The sequence below is a fragment of the Salvelinus sp. IW2-2015 genome, linkage group LG6.2 (assembly GCF_002910315.2).
Source record: "Salvelinus sp. IW2-2015 linkage group LG6.2, ASM291031v2, whole genome shotgun sequence".
Classification (NCBI taxonomy): domain Eukaryota; kingdom Metazoa; phylum Chordata; class Actinopteri; order Salmoniformes; family Salmonidae; genus Salvelinus; species Salvelinus sp. IW2-2015.
The window spans coordinates 11,269,942-11,284,810 of record NC_036846.1 but is presented as its reverse complement, the minus strand read 5'-3'; positions in this window follow the sequence as shown (position 1 = coordinate 11,284,810).

Genomic DNA, 14,869 nt, shown 5'->3' with positions numbered 1-14,869 from the left:
ATGGACTGTCATTTCTCTTTGCTTATTTGAGCTTTTCTTGCCATAATATGGACTTGGTATTTTACCAAATGGGGCTATCGTCTGTATACCACCCATACCTTGACACAACACAGCTGATTGGCTCAAATGCATTAAGGAGGAAATAAATTCTACAAATTAACTTTAACAAAGCACACCAGTTAATTGAAATGCATTCCATGTGACTACATCGTGTAGCTGGTTGAGATAATGCCAAGAGTGTGCAAAGCTGTCATCAAGGCAAAGGGTGGCTACTTCTCAAATGTAAATGATATATTTTTGGTTATTACATGATTTCATATGTTATTTCATAGTTTTGATGTCTTCACTATTATTCTACAATGTAGAAAATAGTAAAAATACAGAGAACCCCTGGAATGAGTAGGTGTGTCCAAACTTTTGACTGGTAGTGTATGTGTAAAATGTAGAGATCTACATTTTTGGAATATAAACTTAAGCAGCAATATAATACCATCTTTGAGGACTAACAATTATCAAAATAAACACTGAACAGTCAGGGGAATTTAAAATTCCCAGAACAATTTATCAGTATTTGTTAAATTTGAGCAGAATAAGACAGTATTAGCCATGGCAAAATGCATAGAATTGCAGGTTGTTCCTTAACTGCTAAATGTTCTCTCGGGTCCATGGCAAAATGTTTAGAATTGGAAGAAATTAACTTTAAAACTGCAAAATGTAAACCAAAAAACATCAATATGGGGGGCCTATAATCTGTTTACTAAATTCAGCAGCACTGACCACGCCCCCTTTCCAAGCCCACCACCTAAGCTCCTTTTTGATCCCTAAAAAGCGCCGCCAGGGTTATCTTTTTGCCAAATGTAGTTCGTTTTACCAGATCTAAAGAAGTGCTGTAGTTTCCTCCATTGAATCTCAGTTCATTATTTTCAATTGGTTTAGCCTTAAGTGGTCAAAGTTGACCGATACTATAGTTTGCTTTCAGTAAAACGTTCACAACTTTTGGTATTGCAGATCTATTTAGTGTTATTTTTATTTCTCTCACAATATTGTATTCTTCATGTAAACCTGTATTGTTTTTAAAAAACATTTTTTAAGCACATCAAGATGCTTTGATAAAGTGTATGTAAAACTGTACTTGTATTCATTGGAGGTGTATTAGGTGTAACTGAATGCCTTGCTTTGGCACCTTGTCCTGCTCCTATGAACATGGTACAAAAGATGACTGTAAATAAATGTAAAGTGTGTTGTTTTGAAGCTGGAAATTGAGAGTTTATTCTGTTTAAATGGATGTTGATGCCTGTAGTCTTGTCCAAAACTACTGTTTCAGAGAAGCTTTCTTCATCTGTATCAAGCCCAACCAGACTCATTCACAGTGCAATTGTATGCCTAAAAAGGTGATAAAGGTATTTAACTTATTTTCCATGAGCCATTCAAAAGAACACATCAAGATAAACCTCTTAATGATGCACTCCAGGATCTTAAGCACAAAAATCATTTGAATTAGAATCGTAAAAAATCACCCAAATTGCCAAAAAAATAGTAACGTTTTTTTGCAGGATGTAATATAAGATATGGATGACTTAGTGCACAATTTGACATACTACACAAAAAACAGGGACCACTTTTAGCTCCTGAGCACCACTTTCAAAACTACTGGCTGGCTGAAATTATACTAATGTTTCAGAGTGCGTTGTTAATTCTCATTTTCATGCAAATATTCTAAAATCCGCAAAAGGAAAATGTGGATTTTCCCACCAGTGGTGTTTCTACAAAACAGACTTGCTGTGGATAAAAGTCAGTGCGTGATGATGTCGTGCACTCTTTTGCTTACGTTTTCATTTACTGAATAAAAATCTGCTGCTCCTTTCTGATGTCTGGATGTACTGCAATACCTGAGATTTCTTGGTAGCCCTGATGAACACCTATAATTAATGACAAGCCATTTCCTTCCACAAAACATGTCATTAAGCATTTCTGATATCTGACAAATTGAGAACAGACCAGAAGAGCAAATATGGTGTTAATCCGTGTGAACTTGTTTAATAAAGCTATTGAGGGAAACCTTTTATGTACGTTTAACTGTAACCACCCGAAGTCATCCAGCTAGTTTAAGTTTTCGATTTTTGTTTGCAGATCAGTGTATACCAATAGTGTATGAAATATAGACTATGAAACGTTCAGAATCTTTGAAATGTAATCCACATGCTGCCCAATTCTGATATTTGTTTCACAAATTTATCTTTTGACCAATTAGATCAGTTCTGAAAAAGATCTGTCAAAATACCAATTAGTGGGGGAAATCTGACTTCGGCTACCTGTAAACGCAGGCTTAGATCTGAATGTTGTGTGGCCATGCATTACACTATTTTGAACTGTGATTTAGGATCCATCACATATTTCTGGGCTTGCATGTAATGCCGGGTGTACACTACACGACTTTCAAAATCCTAACATCGCTTAGCATCTCACATTAAACAATCGTCTTTCCTGTAGTTTTTTGTCTTGCCAACGTAATGGTGTGTGCACTTAACAATCTGGCACAGACAGGATGTCACACACTAATAAGATTCTTGATTGATTGAGGATAATCGATACCTCGTTGACTCGCGAAAACAGTGATGCGACTCATAAACATTTTCAGTCAAACATTCACACTTGGCATACAGACTTGAAATATCTAGCCAACATTTTGAATTGAATAACATTGCTTGTGAACTTCAGAGCTGTAACGATTTGATGCTTTGGGTAAAGGCAAGTACAACGCATACTAGTAGTCATAGTTTGAGAGTACACCAGGCATGGGCAAATGGCGGCCCGCGGACGCAGTCGAGGTCTCAACTGTTGCGAGTTAGAACAGTAGAATACACAGGGTGCAATTTTGAAATGTGGTGCATCAGCAGTTTTTCTCTTGTCAGTCACTGACAGTCACTCAATTAGCCCGTGTCAGCTACATTTGTTTTAGGCGATTGGTAAATTAGTCTAGCAGCCAGCTATCGAAACTTGTATGCCTAATCATTGTCAAATTACCGACTGGGGGGTTCCCCATTGATTTTGTTAGTCACTCTCACTCAGATATCATGTAAACAATGTGTAAAATTGCAGGAAATTAGCTGTAAAACTACTAATTTCCCTCCCGGCCGAGTAGAATTACATGAAATGAGTTATAAAACTGCTAAATCTTCTCTCCGCCCCATGGTGAAATGTGTAGAATTGCAGCAAACATGCTTTAAAACGGCAACATTTTCTCTACGCCCCATGTCAAAATGAGTAGAATTGCATGAAAAAAGGATGTCTCTGCTGTCAAGGGGGGTCGCAAATTTGTTTTGCTCACCAAGTAGGGGAGCGGGTTGTTTGGGGTGTGGTATGGATGTGGGTATGCAGACCCGCGAGCCACTGCAGCCCCTCATGATGAGTTGAGGTTTTTTGTGGCCCCCACTCCCATCAAAGTTGCCCATCCCTGGTCTACACATTCTGCGTGATGCGAAACAACGTCAACAACTCACTGGCTTTTCTCTGGCGAGCTCTCATTGGCTGACCATCGTTCTCAAATCTTGTCACTGCACATTTCACACTACCGGAGTATTGCAGATTTTGTGCTGATAAAATCAAACATATTTGAAAATATTGGGACATCTGGGACTGCTCAAATGCTCTGACCTTCTCACATAAAACAACTGTTGGTGATGGGTAGGCAAAGACATGGGGATTTTGTTTTCAATATCCAAAACTGTCTGGGACGGCTAAATCGGAGCCAAAATCGTGTAGTGTACAGCCAACTTAAATCCTAACGTCGGTCGTAAGCTACGACCAAGACGTCGTAGGTCGCATAATGTGAGCGGGTGAAAGATGTGCGATTATGGGTCTTGCATTGTCCCAATCCGCATCTTAGGTCCCAATTATTTTTCTGACATGCCAGAAATGTTTGTTGTATCTTGTGTAGTGGGGTGGTACTACTGGGGTACTACGATGCGACTTGCAACTTGTACAGGCAGGCCACGACACATCTGGAAAGCACAGGACAGGGAGGGGTCTAGACAGGTCTCAATGTGAGCAAATTGGTGTAATGTGAGCACACCGGCCGCAGACTTCAGGATGACAAGATTATGCAGACAATTTGCATAATGTAAGTTGCTCCAACGATGTAAAGACTTTTCATCGTTGTTTGACGTATGCCTAGCTTGGCAGTTCAGAGTGCATTTCGTTAAGATAGCACTACCACACCAGTAGATGGCAGTAGGTATACTCACAAGGCTAATCTGAGGCAATTTCCTTTTTGGAGTTGATAAAAGGAAGGATGTGTCTAGCTGAGATTTCCTAAAAACACTTTGATACTCCTATGACAGGAAGTTACTTTTTGGTAGCAGGTTAGGAGAATTAGATTAGTGTTAGGAAAAGGGTTAGGGTTATCAAAAATTCTCTCCTGACCTGCTATGAAAACTCACTTCTGGTCGTAGCTCTATCGAAGTGGCGTGTTTTTAGGGAGTCCCTTGTCTAGCCACTCTGGTTTGGGTTTGGTGTGCTCCTGCTCATGGAGACTATATGGACCAATGTGGGACCTCAGTCCTTTTGAATGACCTTGTATTTAGTGTATTTGTGTCAGCTCAATTTAAACCATTGAAGTACCAAGCGACATTGGAGCTGGTTGGCCTAGATGGACTAAACTACCAAGCAACATTGGAGCTGGTTGGCCTAGATTAGTGGTTCCCAACCAGGGGTACTAGGACCCCTTGGTGTACTTGGCCTATTCATAGGGGGTAATTAAGAAGGCTTATGAGACAATAGGCTTACTGGTAAAATGCACATGAGGGGGTACTTCAGGGGTACTCCGGGCAGAGAAAAATACAGTTAGTGGTACAGTAACTGAAAAAGTTTGGGAATCGCTGGCCTAGATGGACCAAACTACCAAGCAACGTTGGAGCTAGTTGGCCTAGATGGACTAAACTACAAAGTAACATTGGAACTGGGTGGCCTCGGTGAGCTGGGGCAGACTTAGTGATTTGGAGACCCCAGGCCAATCTGAACCCCCCCCCCCCCACACACACACACCGTGAAACAGCGCCCCTCTGTCTTACTGTATGTGTCCCATGTATCTGATGCTGTCTGGCCAAAAAAAGAGTATAACATGCCATACTCCTTTTGGCCAGACAGCATCAGACCCATTGGCTACACATACATGTCCTCTGCCTCGATAACGATGGTAGTATTATCAGCAGAACCTGTCTTTTAATAAAGAAATGTATATTGTATCCCCCTAGATTCTAAGGGCCCGGGATTGGGTTTCTACTAAGCTAGCCTCTTCGAGATCCAGGCTTCCCTAATACGGGTAAGCCTGGGGAAGTTCATGGCAGAAAAATCGATAAATACTGATGGAGACCCTGTGTAAATTGGTGACGCCTCACTACATGTCAAACCTATCAAATGCCTTGATTGAGCGGAGCTCCATTAGTGCTCAGCAGATTAGTATCGTAGGTGCAACATTGTACCGGTATGTCGATTTTGTGTATAGAGCGCACTTCTGACAATGACTTTTTTTCCCCCAGGTTTTCTTCAATTCTCTGCAATGTTGCAAACTAGCATACGGAACAACTTTCTGCTAAATGTGTCCTTCCCAGTCTGAAAACAGTGACAAAAATAACACGTAGCACCAACGGACATGTTCCCCAAGAGTTATATTTAATTTAGCACCCCTGTAGGTATAAAAGCAATATATATAAAGCAATTATTTGACGAAACATTGAATTTGGCCTTACTGCTATTAACCCGTAAAAACTCATTGAATAATAGATTCATGCATGGAAAAATGGCTAGTAAAACTGTAATCAAAAGGATGTATGTTTTGAAGTATCGGTCCTATATCTGGAAATATAAAAAAAAAAATGGATCGATTTCCTTTTTTTTTTCTTCTTTTTTTTTACAGTGGAATTACCTGTATACCATATTCATGTCCTTTCATTTTTTGTCTCGGTACCGGGTTACCTTCAGATAAGTCCCCTGACACCAAAAATCTCACATTTGGCTCATCAGACCAAAGGACAGATTTCCACCATTCAGTCCATTGCTCGTATTTCTTGGCCCAAGAAAGTCTCTTCTTCTTATTGGTGTCCTTTAATAGTGGTTTCTTTGCAGAAATTCGACCATGAAGGCCTGATTCACACAGTCTCCTCTGAACAGTTGATGTTAAGATGTGTCTGTTACTTGAACTCTGAACCATTTATTTGGGCTGCAATTTTTGAGGCTGGTAATGAATTTATCCTCTGCAGCAGAGGTAACTCTGGGTCTTCCTTTCCTGTGGTGGTCCTCATTAGAGCCAGTTTCATCATAGCGCTTGATTGTTTTTACGACTGCACTTGAAGAAACTTTCAAAGTTCTTGAAATGTTTCTGATTGACTGACCTTCATGTTTTAAAGTAATGATGGACTGTTGTTTCTCTTTGCTTATTTGAGCTGTTCTTGCCATAATATGGACATGGTCTTTTACCAAATAGGGCTATCTTCCGTACACCATCCATACCTTGTCACAACACAACAGATTGTCTCAAACGCATTAAGAAGGAAAGAAATTCCACAAATTAACTTTTAATAAGGCACACCTGTTAATTGAAATGCATTCCAGGCAAAGGGTGGCTACATTTTTTGCTTACTACATGATTCCATATGTGTTATTTCATAGTTTTGATATCTTCACTATTATTCTACAATGTAGAAAATAGTACAAATAAAGAAAAACCCTGGAATGAGTAGGTGGTACTGCATATATATCATATTTTTGTTGTTGCTGTAATTCTTCAAGGCTGGCTAGCTGGTTTAGTCACTCTTCTGAACAGACCCCCAGTGTTGACATCCTCCTGGATCATGGGAAATTCACTGAAATCTGAAGTTATTTCCATCATCCACATGGAGGCAGTATGGGCCTGTAATGCCAAATAGTGTCCGCTCGCCAAAATATGTCCACCCTGGCGTCACAATGGGTTTTGATGAGTTGTTAGCGTCTGTTGCTATATCAACGGCTAACTCCATCTGTGTTCTCTTCTAGCTGGTATGACTTTCCATTGTGAAGACTTGCTTTGAAAAAAGGAAATTATGATTCCAATCACAGACTGTCTCCATTTCCACTGACGCACCTGGGAAAGAAATATCTGTAAATAGCAGCTGGAGTGCATTTTCTTTTTTCAGTCCCACTTTTCAATTTCCCCCCATTGCCTTAGGCAACTATCAACTTCCTGCTAGGGCAACTTGTGCATCGCGTACCAAGGGGGACAGAGAGAGTCAAGCATTGCACTGCTCTCCGAGCAATTTTTTCTTCTTCTATGGGTCCATTGAACACAGATGAGTTCTAACCCCATGCACTCAACACACTATCTAGGCATGCTCAACATAAGAGGCTCCAAGTAGTTATAGTCTAGCGGTGCTCAAGAGGTGTAGCCTAAGTCCCCTTCTGGCTCCCATGTAAGGGGATGTCACCTGCCTTGCAGTTCGAGAGTGAGATGTTCAGTCCCACTATGCTTTGGCTGTCTCGGTAGACTGGATTGAAGTGGCCCAGAGGGTCACTAGACTTACTGTTATCCAAGACATAGCTGGCAGTTTCTCACAGCTTCTCACAGCTGTAATGATCTCAGCCTGTTTCTGTCTCACTCTCATTGTGGGATGACAAAGGCACATCTACTTGTTAATCTTGTAACTGAGACGTCTGGTTCTGGGACCTACATTTACATAGGTCCCAGTTTATAAAATGCAAGGCTTGTTTATGCTAATTACGCATGCACGCACACACACACACCACACACACACACACACACACACACACGGGCCTATATACACAAGCTCTTAAAGTTTAAAAAGTGTTTGACCTCCAAAGAAACAAATAACTAATGCATTTCCATTCAAGGAGTGGTGGAGAGTTTATATTGCCCCAAATCCCTAGACAGATAGTTCATATAGCTCTGTTTTTCGCTCTGTTTCGCTCTGTTTCTCTCAGTTTTTTTTGTCTCTCTGTTTCTCTGTTTTTTTTCTCTCTCTCTGTTTCTCTGTGTTTCTCTCTCTGTTTCTCTCTCTCTCTCTGCTTCTCTCTCTTTCTCTCACTCTCTCTGCTTCTTTCTCTGTTTCTCTCTATCTATTCTTTCTATCTGTTTCTCTCTCCACTTTATCTGTTTCTCTCTCTTTTGGCCAGTTTCTCCCACTCTCTTTCTCAGCGTCTCTCTCTCTCTCTCTCTCTCTCTCTCTCTCTCTCTCTCTCTCCTCTCTCTCTCTCTCTCTCTCTCTCTCCCTCTCTCTGTTTCTCTCTCTGTCTCTCTCTCCTCTCTGCTCTCTCTCTCTCTCTCTCTCGTCTCTCTCTCTCTCTCTCTCTCTCTCTCTCTCTCTCTCTCTGTTTCTCTGTGTTTCTCTCTCTGTCTTTTGCTTCTCTCTCTGTTTCTCTGTGTTTCTCTTTCTTTTTGTCTCTCTCTCCTCTCTGTTTCTCTGTGTTTCTCTCTCTGTTTCTCTCTCTCTGTTTCTCTGTGTTTCTCTTTCTCTCTATCTATTCTTTCCATGTTTTTCTCTCTTTCTCTCTGTCTGTTTCTCTCACTCTCTCTGCTTCTCTATCTATTCTCTCCATCTGTCTCTCTCTCTTGGTTGGTTTCTCTCTCTTCTCTCCTCTGTTCTCTCTCTTTTCTCTCTCTGTCTGTTTCTCTTTCTCTGTTTCTCTCTCCCTCCCACCTCCCTCTCTTCCTCTCCATCTATAACTGTACAGATGTGTGCATTAACTAGCCCAGATCAGATGTCAGGGGCATGCAGTTACTTAGTTAAATGAGCCTTCATCAGTGTCTGCAGACAGTAACTGCCTGGTGCCATGGTGTGGAAGGCTGAAAGCCAACTATCCCCGGGCGTGAGATATATTCCCCAAAGCCTCCCCTATCATCCATCTTTGAGTCTCATCTCACAGTCAGAATTTTCTGACCCACTTTTACACTGGTGTTGTTTGAAGGTGCTTTATATTTATGTAACTGGGTAGAACCGTTGCCCTAATGTGACCGCACCCTTGTTGGTCTGCTAGTGCCAGGCGTATGTGATTGTTAATTAAGGGCGTGATGGTTAATTATGGGCATGATTGTTAATTAAGCCATCCTGTTTGTGTCATTCAGCGGATCCCCTTACTATGTGCAGGCAGGCGTGCCTTGGGAGGACGGGTTTGGCGACCGTGGCCTCTGGTACACGTTCCCCTTCTCCCATGGCACGCCTCCCTAGGTATGTCTTTTGTGTGTTGGCCAGGAACGTAATAAATTGATTGACGATTGAATGCCTATGTCAAATCAAATCAAATCACATTTTATTGGTCAGCAAATGTTATTGCGGGTGTAGTGAAATGCTTGTGTTTTTAGCTCCGACTAAATCTAACAAATATCTAACAATTTCACAACATATACCCAATACACACAAATCTAAGTAAAGGAATGGAATTAAGAATATATAAATATAAATGGACGAGCAATGTCAGAGCTGTATAGACTAAGATACAGCAGAATATAATAGAACACAGTATATACACATGAGATGAGTAATGAAAATATGTAAACATTATTAAAGTGACTAGTGTTTTATTTGTTATGGTGGCCAGTAATTTCAAGTCTATGCATATAGGTAGCAGCCTCTAATGTGCTAGTGATGGCTATTTAACAGTCTGATGGCCTTGTGATAGAAGCTGTTTTTCAGTCTTTGTCCCAGCTTTGATGCACCTGTACTGACCTCACCTTCTGGATGATAGCGGGGTGAACAGGCAGTGGCTCAGGTGGTTGTTGTCCTTGATGATCTTTTTGTCCTTCCTGTGACATTAGGTGCTGTAAGAGTCCTGGAGGGCAGGTAGTTTGGGCAGACCGCATCACGTTGGGCAGACCGCATCACCCTCTGGATAGCCCTGCGGTTGTGGGCGGTACAGTTGCCGTTCCAGGCGGGGATACAGCCCGACAGCAAATGTCTTCAGCCTCCTGAGGTTGAAGAAGCGCTGTTGCGCCTTCTTCACCACACTGTCTGTGTGGGTGGATCATTTCAGTTTGTCAGTGATGTGTACGCTGAGGAACTTGAAGCGTTCCACCTTCTCCACTGTGGTCCCGTCGATGTGGCTAGGGGGTGTGCGACTATGAGATGATCTAATCCTGTTGTGTGTGCCAGCAGTGATTGTATAGAGCACTAGGCACTGAAGATGGCATCTATGAAAAGCTTTCATTGAGTTGCTTGAGTAATTAAGATTGTGAATAAAACATATATTTTTGTATATTTCTGACCTGATCATTCCAGTGCTCCACTCCCTGATGTAAAGAACCTATGTATTTTAGATTAGTCCTGAAGACCTCACCTCACATGTAAAAAAGATGGTATAGTATGGCTATAGGAATAGATATTTTATGTGTATATCCCCCACGTTACATTTATATCAGGTAATGCCTGGGATGAGGCGGTGAAAATGCTTTCTGTACATCCCCCTGATCTTCAACAGACGCAGTCAGATATCTAGTCTAGATAGTGGTGGTGTTTCATATCCAGCACATAGTATGTCAATGTATTTAGATTATGTGGTGGAAGTTGGAACATATGGGAGAAGTCTAGAGATCACTAGGATAGCTTATGTTCCCATTGGTGTAAATGTATGGCCCTAGCCTACACGATGCCATGAAAGCTGAACATGGTGTTTAATGGAAAAAAATCTGTAAAAAAAATTGCATTGTGTTTTGCCTTTTTTTCTAGCCTACTACTGTGCACTAAATATTTCAACTGTTTTAGAAAGGTAACATAGCCCCTGTGTGTGTGGTGATGTACCATATACAGCATATAGGCTATAAACAGTCAGTGAGTACATTCTATGTACATAGGTGTTGTTTCCAGTTACATACTCAAGGTAAACAGAAATCCATCAACAACAGTGTGTTATACATTTGTAATGGTATCAAAACACTTGTAATCCAGCTCTACAGTGTTTGTGTTTTTTTTTGTGTGTCGTAGTATCGATCCATAAATGCTGTAATCCCTGTTTGGGACAATGGTCAGTGAGATTAGTGGGTGGTGGGGGGTGCATTTTAATTGCCCTTGACTGGCTGAAAGTAAATTAATTATTGATCGCCTTCTCGGCTCCTCTTCTGTACTTACATACCCTTACAAATCCTTTTATCTCCCCTCTGTGTAAATACATTTCCTCATTCCCCCATCATTATGCAGGGAGGAAAGCCCATGGACCGCTAAACACCTCATTAGCTAAAATGGTGTTTATTTTCTGTTGCTGTTTTTGCTACATTGAGGAGGCTTTGAAAAGCACACTGAGCAGCTTCTTGGCTTCTCTCCATCACACTCTCTCTCCTTCTCGCACACACACATCCACAACACACACACACTACAAACCACACACCACACAGCACACACACACACACACACACACACGTCAAATGTGCAGTTTAACATGTGGAAATCGCATGTTAAACTGCATATTTGACAACAAAAAAATGTTTTAAGGGAAGACAAAGACTTTGGACCTCAAAACTCATGACTTGATTCAACCCATACTTCCTTCAGATTGAAATACTGTCAAAAGTACTGTCAGACTGATTTGTAATAGACTGTCATAGTCACAATTTCAAAAGTTCACATTGGCCATCGATTAAAAAATAGAAGTTTTTACATGTAATAAATTGCTTTTTTAATGTGGGCTATGACAGTGTATTGCAAATCAGTCTGACAGTACTTTTGACAGTATTTAAATCTGAAGGAAGTATGGGTTGAAGTGACTGAAATGCGTCAGGAAGGTATTGGGAATTTCAGAAGATCATCAGGCAACAATTTTATATGATCTTCTTTCCCCCAATCTGATTTAGTGCCTGGTCTTATCCACTCTGTTCTAATGACTCCTGCGTGGCTTGTGGGCATTGTAGAATGAAACAGAAGACACATACATGAGAGTCTTATCTTTCAGTGATGGGGTCATAATATTTTGTATCTTAAACTGTTCAAAAGATAGAGCCACATTTGTAGGACGAAAACTGAAACCGCTCTGTTTATTACAACTGCATCTAGCGAGTTTCTCACACAACGCCATTTTCAAATCAGGCAACCCCACATGGGGTCGCGACCCCTGGTTTGGAAAACGCTGGTTTGACTGATGATTCTGAATTTAAAGGAGAAAAGGTAGTACAGACGGGACTCGCATCATTATTCTGCCTATTGATTTTTTCCTTCCCCTCCATCGCCTCTGAAAATAAATCTACCCAGTGTTTGAAATGAGCTATAAACAAAGTACAACATGATATAACTGGGTATTTATTCAGCTCTGCTAGACGGCAAGCTTCCTGGATTAAAGCATGGTGTGTGTGTGTGCTGAGAGATTAGTACTTTTTGAGGTAGGTTCGGTGTCGGTTTGATTATTACAACGGTTTTCGATTTCGGTTTCGATGATCTTTTTTTACATTAAATGCACTATGCATTATGTGTGTTGAATGCTGTAACAACATAGAATAAAACAATTAATAAAAGTCCAATGATGGTAGTCACTGCCATTACTGCTGATCTCTTATTAACCATCATTTATTCACATTACTTTACTTTATTACTTGTTTTATTTGATGACTTTATTATTTCATTCCAAGTCATCATCTCATCTCTATAGAGCTGCTGTGAATGCTGTCTGACAAAATCTAAATTGTAGTAGTTCTTCAAAGTAAATAAGGCATAATTTTATGACTGCTGAATACCAACTATCAATCACTTAGATCAGTGTTTCTCAACCAGGGGTAGTCTACTAGGACTTGGCCTATCCACAGGGGTTACTTATGACTCATGAGACCTTAGGCTTACTGGTAAAATGCACATTACTGCTAAAATCCCTCTCTCCATCCCGGAGGACCTGAGCCCTAGGACCATGCCTCAGGACTACCTGGCCTGATGACTCCTAGCTGTCCCCAGTCCACCTGGTCGTGCTGATGCTCCAGTTTCAACTGTTCTGCCTTCGGCTGTAGAAACCGGACCTGTTCACTGGACGTGCTAACTTGTCCCGGACCTGCTGTTTTTGATTCTCTCTATACCGCACCTGCTGTCTCGACCTCTGAATGCTTGGCCATGAAAAGCCAACTGACATTTACTCCTGAGGGATTTTAGGGCTACTCCATTTAGAGATTCATATGGTGGTACAGTAAGCGAATAAGGCATTTTCAGATACAGATACCTCAAAAAGCAACTGCTCTCTCTGTGCCCACACAAACCAGCGCGCAAGGGATTACCGTCATTGTAGTTAATTACCACGTTTTCTGCGCTAAATTATGTAGAACATTGGCCTGTTGGAAACTATAACTCCCTACTACATCGCACAGTTTGGGCTTGATCTGATTTATCTCTAGAGAAACTGTACATTGAGCAAAAATAAATAAATAGAATTCAAATTATTGAACCGATGTAGGTCAATTCGTTGTTAAAAATAGCATACATTTCAGTTAATTGCTCAGCACTAGTGTGTTTGTAAGGGTGTAAGTGTGTGTGCAGGGCCATGCACAGACCTTTAGGGGGGCATGTGCTCAAGCAAAAAAATAATTCCCACAATTGCGGTCACAGACTCGTTGAGCAATTATTACAGGAAGAGGGTAAAGTAGGACAATCTGATGAGTAAATTATTTTGCAAGACTATTTTGAACTGGAATAAATGCTGCACTTATTAACAATGACTGACACAATTCCAGTCAAAATAGAAGATTGTCAGAAATACTGTGGCCTATCATGACAATATCCACCCAACTCTATTTGTTGCCACTATCAAGTAAACTATCAATGTTTTCAAATGTTTTGACCCTTGACCCCCAAAAAGGAGTTTGCGCGAACATGCGCACACAATTGCTGATCAAATGTAGCATGTAATTACAGCCATAAATCGTGATGCTTTTTCGAAACACAAGACAGGCTACAGAAATAAACTGTTTTACACCTGCCTTTGGAGCTGAAAGTCATTCATTTTAGCAGCCAATATTAGCTAGGGATATACAGTGCATTCGGAAAGTATTTAGACCCCTTGACTTTTTCCACATTTTGTTACATTACAGCCTTATTCTAAGCTGGATTAAAACAGTTTTATCATAAATCTACACACAATACCCCATAATGACAAAGCAAAAACAGGTTTGTAGATTTTTTTGCAAAAAACCCCCCAAAAAACTGAAATATCACATTTACAAAAGTATTCAGGCCCTTTACTCACTACGTTGTTGAAGCACCGTTGGCATTACAGCCTAGAGTCTTCTTGGGTATGACACTACAAATTTGGCACACCTGTATTTGGGGAGTTTCTCCCATTCTTCTCTGCAGATCCTCTCAAGCTCTGTCAGGTTGGATGGGGAGCGTGCTGTACAGGTTTTTTCAGGTCTTACTTACTTACTTACTTTATTGTCCCCATGGGGAAATTTTGTTGCAGTGTCATGTACACATTTAAAGTGCCGTTAAATACAAAACAAGATTGACAATACAACTTTCTAGGTCTCTCTAGAGATGTTCGATCGCGTTCAAGTCCAGGCTCTGGCTGGGCCCCTCAAGGACATTCAGAGACTTGTCCTGAAGCCACTTCTGCGTTGTCTTGGCTGTTGGCTTAGAGAGTCGTTGTCCTGTTGGAAGGTGAACCTTCACCCCAGTCTAAGGTCCTGAGCGCTCTGGAGCAGGTTTTCATCAAGGATCTCTGTACTTTGCTCCATTCATCTTTCCCACGGACGTGACTAGTCTCCCAGTCCATGCTGCTGAAAAACATCCCCACAGCATGATGCTGCCACCACCATGCTTCACCGTAGGGATGGTGCCAGGTTTCTTCCAGATGTGACACTTGGCATTCAGGCCAAAGAGTTCAGTCTTGATTTCATCAGACCAGAGAATCTTGTTTCTCATGGTCT